The sequence below is a fragment of the Lissotriton vulgaris genome, chromosome 3_1, assembly GCF_964263255.1.
Source record: "Lissotriton vulgaris chromosome 3_1, aLisVul1.2, whole genome shotgun sequence".
NCBI classification, from domain to species: Eukaryota; Metazoa; Chordata; class Amphibia; order Caudata; family Salamandridae; genus Lissotriton; species Lissotriton vulgaris.
This window is the reverse complement of record NC_141689.1, coordinates 33091172-33099638: the sequence shown is the minus strand read 5'-3', so window position 1 is coordinate 33099638 and position 8467 is coordinate 33091172. Positions and strand designations below refer to the sequence as shown.

The 8467-nt window shown below is 45.1% G+C and overlaps 1 pseudogene; it reads left to right on the top strand.

The window, feature by feature from the left end:
- Positions 1-2934: 2934 nt before the first annotated feature.
- On the top strand, positions 2935-4428 carry LOC147725875 (uncharacterized; annotated as a pseudogene).
- The last annotated feature ends 4039 nt before the right edge of the window (positions 4429-8467 follow it).

Below are 8467 nucleotides of genomic sequence, written 5' to 3'. Positions count from 1 at the left end.
TCGTATAGATTTTATAGAGTTCCTCAAGGCTATGCTGAGAGTCCTAGCATTTATAGCCAACGCCTGAAATGACAATTGGATTCTTTCGTTCTACCTGAAGGTGTGGCGCTAATACAATATGTCGATGACATTTTGTTGGCGGCTGATACCCCTGAGCAATGTGAGAAGTGTACATTGTCTTTGCTTGCTTTCCTGGCATCACATAATCACAAAGTATCAAAGAAGAAATTGCAATATTGTAGACGAAAGGTAAGCTACTTAGGCCACCTTTTGTCTAAGGAGGGGCGTGCACTTACACCAGATTGTATTCAAGTACTTTTTGACACACCAGCACCCTCTATGCAGAAAGATGTATGAGCATTTTTGGGTCTCACTTCCTTTTGCAGACAGTGGATATTGTTTTTTTCACACATAGTTAAACCACTGTTAGCGCTTTTGACAAAGGACAGTCCAGTTCCCCTTCCCTGGACAAATGAGTGTTATAATGCCTTTCAGCAATTATGACAGGCCCTTTGTTCAGCACCAGTGTTAGGTACCCCTGATTACACGAAGCCTTTTACATTGTACGTACATGAGAGAGATGGATGCACGTTATCAGTGTTAGTGCAGATGCACGGCGATAAGCAGCGCCCTTGCGCATACTTCTCGGCAGTACTTGATCCTGTTGCTCGAACGCTGCCTGGTTGTTTTCGCTCGGTTGCAGCGACAGCTGTGTCAATACGTCAGAGTGAGGGGATTGTGTTATCTCATAAGCTGTTGGTGTTGGTCCCCCATGCTGTTGATGCCCTTCTGAATCAGACAAAGACGCAGCATTTAACTAGTGCTCGTCTGACAGGATATTAGCTCCTCATATTACACTACAGAGGTGTGCAACACTAAACCCAGCCACGTTGTTGTCATTTCCGGCGACTCAGCCTGAGGCGCAAGAAACACATGACTGTGTCTTTGTGACTGAGGAACAGACAAAGGGTCGTATTGATTTGCAGGATACGCCCTTTACAGATGTGGATGGAGAGCTGTGGGTGGATGGGTCTTGCCTGAAGTTACCAGATGGGACTACCTCAGCAGCATATGCAATCCCTACGCTACACACAATAGTGGAGACAGCACGCATACCGCAGAAATCAGCTCAAGCAGCAGAACTGATAGCGTTGACACGAGCATGTGAGCTTAGTGCAGGATTATGTGTGAATGTCTATACGGACAGCCGCTATGCTTTTGGAGTAGCGCATGATTTTGGCCTGCTCTGGAAGGAAAGGGGCTTTTTGACATCACATGGAGCACAGATAATGTACGGAGAGTTAGGGCATAATCTTTTGACTGCATTGACTTATCCAAAGAAGATAGCTGTAGTGAAGTGCAACGCACATAAGAAGGTGACAGATAAAGTGGGACAAGGAAATGCTTTTTTAGACCGAGTAGCACATGAAACTGCGATGCAGCCTGACTCCACTCTAATGTATGTTGTGAAGTCACAAGCTGAGCGTTGGCACGATGCTAGGAAGGAAGTGCTATAGATACAGAGAACCGCTTCCGACAAAGAACGGGAGCAATGGTCCAAGGATGGAGAGTTGGATGATGAAGGTTGCTGGAGAAATAAACAGATGGATAAGTGGAAGTTACCGACAGCCTTTGTACAACCTATGGTTCAGATGGCACATGGGCTAGCACATGTTGGAGCTTCGGCAATTGTGAAATTGCTTACGCAAGTTTGGGAGCATCCAGAGATTGCTAGCACGGCTAAAAGAGTAGTACAGACCTGCATGATTTGCCTTAAGTACAATCCAGGAAAAGGGACACAAACTCCAGCAGGAGGATTTGCAACACCTACTGCGCCTTTTGAAGTATTGCAAATGGATTATATTCAGCTGGAACGCTGCAATAATCTGAAATACGTCTTAGTTGTGGTTTGTGCATTCAGTAAATGGATTGAAGCATACCCTACGAAGGACAATACTGCAATAACTAAGGCAAAGGTGTTATTGAAGGAATTCTTTCCTCAATATGGTGTTTGTAGATTGTTGTGGAGTGACAACGGGCCTCATTTTATAGCGGACGTTGTTAAGTATGTCCTGAAAGGATTGGGAATAAAACAGAAATTTCATGCAGTGTTCCACCCGCAATCAGCAGGATAGGTGGAAAAGTACAATGGTACTCTAAAGCTTAAAATTGCAAAGATACAGGCTTCTACTTCTTTGACTTGGCCAGATGCCTTGCCTTTGGCATTATTGTCTATCAGATCAGTACCGCACTCTCGGACGGGCCTTACGCCCTACGAGATTGTATTCGGACGTCCCATGAATATATGGGGAGTGCCCAAGCCAAGCTCAGTGTATGATGTACCTTGTGTTCTGATGAATGACTATTTGGCACAATTAACTGATAGTTTGGTTTCCATTCATCAACAGGTTCGAGAAGCACTCCCTGACCGGTCCACAGGGGCAGGCCATAATCTCCGGCCCAGCGATTTCGTCATTATAAAGTCATTCGAGAGGTCGAGCAGTCTGGAGCCGAGGTGGTGTGGTCCGGAGCAGGCTCTCCTTGCCACAAGAACAGCTGTCCGAGTCACCAACCGGAAGAACTGGATCCATTACGTACATTGCCGGAAGGTGCAACCCGGACTGGTGGAGCCTGCTGTATTGACCGACCATCGAGAAATCCTGACTGCGGAGAAAGGCCGTGCTGTGGTACCTGACGAATCTGAGGAGTACTTCCCGGACCCGACAGTCCCTGGAGCGAGAAGATATAATCTGCGACCAAGGAAAATAGGTCAGTGAAACTGAGAGCCGATGAGGCAAGGGGGGGGGATCAGCCCTGCATTAGTGTCTAGAGCCCAGTCTTGGCCCGCTGGTGAAGAAATCAACGGCTGCCTAGGGGGAAGAGTTCTGACAACACTTAAAGTTTCAGGAAGATACTGTTTGTACATTTGTTCGAATGGATAAGAAGAAGATTTTTTGTGCTCTAGGGTTCATTGCTGCTGTAGCAGTTGTTGCTACAATCACGTGGTTTGTCAAGGATGAAATTCCTGCCCGTGAGCTGTATGTTGTTTCCACTCCAGCACCAGATGAGCATTTCTTTTATACACTCCCATATCAAGAGTTGAAGCATCGACAGTCGTATTTGAATAACACTTTCATTCAGATGCTACACCATACCCACGTAGCTACTAATGCCACAAACTGTTGGATATGTGGGATGATGCCAGCACATCAGAAGAAGGGGGGAACACCATTCATACCTCTCCCTTTCTCTCATAATGGCTCTTGTCGAGCATGGTACACTTTGCTTTTTGCCACGAGAAAGCCTACAGTGGGCAGATTGCTTTTCAGACTGACTAAAGAATGCCATCAGGATAAAGAAGGCTATCCACAAGCCAACGGAACTATATGGCAGTGGGAAGAATACCGACCGGACAATGAATCAACGCATTATATTTTTACGAACACTAGAGACATTGTTGGCAGTGAAAAATTTGTGATTTCAGTGGCCCAAGCACAAGCAGATTTATGTGTACAGAGTGTAGGTCATATCCCTGTAGGTGTTAGTGATTGTATTATTGTGTTGAATATTGATGGTCTGACTAATAGCACATTTCTTGCCTCTCATAATACTTACTTTGTATGTGGAAATAGAGGTTATTACCGATTACCAGCTGGATGGTCTGGAGTATGTTATGTAGCGTTTTTACTACCACCTGTATTCTTGGCACCTGCATCGTATCATAAAGATTTGAAATTATTGAATAATGTGACTGTAAACAGATACAAACAGACTTTGTCTATTGATGATGTAGACCAAACAGACACTAGTTTGCAACAAAACATAGATTTCAATTTAGGATTGTTTTTCTTTGTTGGAGCTGCTCTGAATAGTAGAAAGATACGGCGATTAACGAGAGTAGTAGAAGCCGTAACTAATCAAACTGCTGCAGCTCTAGGCAATCTCACCGAAGAGCTACAAATTACTAGAATTGTTGCGTTACAGAACCGAATGGTTCTGGACGTGATGTCAGCAGATAGAGGCGGTGCTTGTAGAATTATTGGAAGTAGCTGTGGCGTGTTTATCCCTGATCATACTCCTTCTATGTACAAAGCCATCAATAAATTACATAAGATCGCAGCTGATATACATGTTGAAAATGGAACTTGGACGTTTTCCAGTTAGTTCTGGACTCTGATCTCCACATGGGGCTGGAAAGCTCTCACTGGTCTCTGTATAATTATTGCGATTATTTTTACATGTTGTGTATGCATTCAATGCAGTCCAATGATATTTTCTCTGTGTGTTTCATTTTGTGTACCTAATAAAAGAGCTGTTGCTGAGGCTGTCCACCAGAAAAGTATAACTAGAGAGGTAGCTGAAATGATGAGCATCGATATTAACGATGTGTATCTAGATTATCCTAGGAAACCGAATGTCTTCAGCTAATGCTGAAAGGGATGTCTTTTGTAAATAAAACAGCGATAATGTTAAGCATTAGCTAAAGACATGATATTGTGATTTATTTGTGCGTTTTCCCGCTCAAACTCTTGATACGGCCAGACTCCATCTTATTTTCTGTCCTCCATTTTGTCTGCTACATATTGTCATGTGCCCGTCATGTGCGAAGTCCTACCTCTCCGCTAGTCACCCTTGAAGTCTGCCCAGCAACAAGCTATAAATAGTCCTTTGTGCGTCTAGCGCATGCTCAGTGAAAGTCACATCAGTGTTTGATTAGCTCAGTTATGAATGTGCATTTTCGCGGGCCTCAAGAACCGTTAACTCCACCCATGTATTGATCATGTTCAGAAATGTCCATATATGGTTGTAAATCATGTCTTGAGTTGTACCCGCCAACTTATGAGCCCCTTCTTTGTGTATAAAAGGGGACTGTGTACTCGAGTTCTTTGTGCTACCTTGTACAATACTGTAGAGTGTTGTGTGGGCTGTAGTACCACCTTTAAAGGTTTATTAAACTATGTTTTTGTATTTCCAGTTTCCGTGCCAAATTCTTTGTATAGTCTGAGGACTTTGTGCACAGAAGGGCGAACCCTTTGCACTCGCAGGCCTTGCTGAGGCCTGTACTCATCAACGGCACCCATCGAATCACATGTGTTGTACAGTGCAATAACCCCAGTGCTAGGAAGATGTTAGTGGCACACAGATGAAGGAGGTGAGAGAAAGTGTATCCTAATACAGGGAACCGCAAGAAGCTCAAGGCTACCGGCTAAGGAAGCTGCCAAGAATCCACTGATGGCAGAAACAGCCAAGCAGCAAAGCCCCGGGCAGCAAGTCCACAGAAGGACTGAAGAATATAGGCCGCATACGTGCCCATGGTGAAAGTACGCCACCGCAATAGGAGAAACCGGATGAACAAGGTACCAGAAGTAAGTCCATATAAAGTGAAAGATAGAGGGTGCAAAGTCAGAAGCACGTCAAAGACCTCACCATAGAAGGTATGGGCAGGGGCCCGGCAATAAGAGCCCTGTGAGGAAGAGGTCCCATGTTGTCACAGGGTGTGACAGACCCTGCAAAGCCTGTCTGACTGGAGTGCACCGTCGGCATAGCCTTGAGGTGAAAGGAGTGCATCCTCAAGTGAAGAAGAGATCTGTGAGAGGTCGATGAAGAGTCCAGTGAGTGGTCGATGAAGAGACCAGTGAGAGGTCGATGAAGAGACCTGTGGGAGGTCGATGAAGAGACCAGTGAGAGATCGGTGAAGAGACCTTTGTGAGGTCGATGAAGAGACCTGTGAGAGGTCGATAAAGAGACATGTGATAGGTCGATGAAGAGACCTGTGAGAGGTCGATGAAGAGACCAGTGAGAGTACGATGAAGAGACCTATGAGAGGTCGATAAAGAGACCAGTGAGAGGTCAATGAAGAGACCTGTGAGAGGTTGATAAAGAGACCTGTGAGAGGTCGATGAAGAGACCTGTGAGAGTTCGATAAAGAGACATGTGATAGGTCGATGAAGAGACCTATGAGAGGTCGATGAAGAGACCAGTGAGAGGTCGATGAAGAGACCTGTGGGAGGTTGATGAAGAAACCTGTGAAAGGTCGATGAAGAGACCTGTGAAAGGTCAATGAAGAGACCTGTGAGAGGTCGATGAAGAGACCTGTGGGAGGTCGATGAAGAGACCAGTGAGAGGTCAAAGAAGAGACCTGTGAGAGGTCGATGAAGAGACCTGTGAGAGGTCGATGAAGAGACCAGTGAGAGGTCGATAAAGAGACCTATGAGAGGTCGATAAAGAGACCAGTGAGAGGTCAATGAAGAGACCTGTGAGAGGTTGATGAAGAGACCTGTGAGAGGTCGATGAAGAGACCTGTGAGAGGTCGAAAAAGAGACATGTGATAGGTCGATGAAGAGACCTATGAGAGGTTGATGAAGAGACCAGTGAGAGGTCGATGAAGAGAGCTGTGGGAGGTTGATGAAGAAACCTGTGAAAGGTCGATGAAGAGACCTGTGAAAGGTCAATGAAGAGACCTGTGAGAGGTCGATGAAGAGACCTGTGGGAGGTCGATGAAGAGACCAGTGAGAGGTCGATGAAGAGACCTGTGATAGGTTGATAAAGAGACATGTGATAGGTCGATGAAGAGACCTGTGAGAGATTGATGAAGAGACCAGTGAGAGGTCGATGAAGAGACCTGTGAGAGGTCGATGAAGAGACTTGTGAGAGGTCGATGATGAGACCTGTGAGAGGTCGATGAAGAGACCTGTGAGAGGTCAATGAAGAGACCTGTGAGAGGTCGATGAAGAGACCTGTGAGAGGTCGATGAAGAGACCTGTGGGAGGTCGATGAAGAGACCTGTGAGAGGTCGATGATGAGACTTGTGAGAGGTGCTTAATTTGTAAAATATGAAGTGCAGGTGCTCAAATGTTTGTCGGAGGTCACACCCACTTTCCCGGCTCCATCCACTTCTTCCACTGGCTCCACCCACTTACTCTATTAGCTCCACCCACACCCTCAACTGGCCCTGCTAAAAGTCAGATTTAATACCCGATCTGAATTTCAGCAAGTGAGCCTTCCTCATAGTAAGGGTTTGATAGAACGATCCCCTGCCCTGTGCCTAATGACTGCTAGAGGTGTTTGGGGGGGAATTATCCCCTCAAGAACATTTTGTAACAAGAAAGACCAAGATGGTGGACAGCACATTTTCCATTACATATTTAGCTGTATTAAATTTAAAAGAATAGTAAATGGTAAATGATGACCTGACATAAGCACCCAGGCCAGAAAGCAGGGAAATGTCACACATAAGCACCCATACCATACACCGTGAAAATCTCACATATAAGCACAGAGGCCATTAACCACGGAAATGACACACATAAGCCTTCAGGCCAGAAAGCGTGGAAATGTCACAAGTAAGCACCCAGGTCATAAACCGTGGAAATGTCACACATAAGAACCAAGGCCATGAACTGTGGAAATGTCACATATAAGCACCTAGGCCATTAACCATGTAAATGTCACACATAGGCCCTCAGGCCAAAAAGCATGGAAACGTCACACATAAGTACTCGGTCTCAGACCAAGAAGCATGGAAATGTCACACAAAGGCACCATGGCCTGAAAGCATGGAAACGTCACACAAAGTCACCCAGGCCAGAACGCATGACGATGTCGAACAAAGACACCCCAGGCCAGTGGCGCTGGAATAATTTTCAGAGTGTTGTCCTAAATATTACATCACCAAGAGTAACTGTGGGTATAGATGTGCTGTCTACTATACCGTGTCTCATGCTCAGCTCTCAAAACAAGGAAGACAGAACTAAAGTAACTAAAGTACCACAGGATAACTCTACATTTGTGAAAGTACCCATCAGTTATCGGTCTGTTCCGCCCTTTACATCATTTGGGCCTCCTCACACCGAGGAAAACAATCCTGCTACTACTCTAGATTTATAAAGTAGATGCCTCAGTGTGTTTGGAGGTGTATGGCTGATACTCATAAGACTAACAACTGAATAAAGCAGTGCGTGCAAAAAGTGGAGTGTGAAAAAGAGAATAAAATTGGAGAACTGAAAGAGGGAAACCTTTATTCAGTATCTCCTAAGTTTCCAAAGTTAAAAACCAGTGCGGAGATATAGTAGGTGATAACAAATAACTACTATGGTTTAAATGGTCGACAGGTTTCTGCAGACTTAGGACCCAAGACGGGTGTCCAGCTGCTTTCTTCAGGACCAGTCTCGCTACTGCTTAGTCTCAAAAGAGGTGTGAGAATAAAAATGAAAACCTTACTTTGAGTATATTTCAAGTAAGCCGGGAGTCCTTTGACAGGTACTCGTCCTCCTTGTTGCTAGAAAAAGAAGAAGAGAGGAACCCACAGACACAGACAGTAGATAAACATAAAGATAATTTTAGTCAATGCAATATGAGACATGACCAATGACAGGTATGAATCTTACATATCCCCAAATACATGTCTTTATGTACATCTGGGGCTCATTATTATGACCCACCACCTGCTTACCTTGTCGGCAGGAGG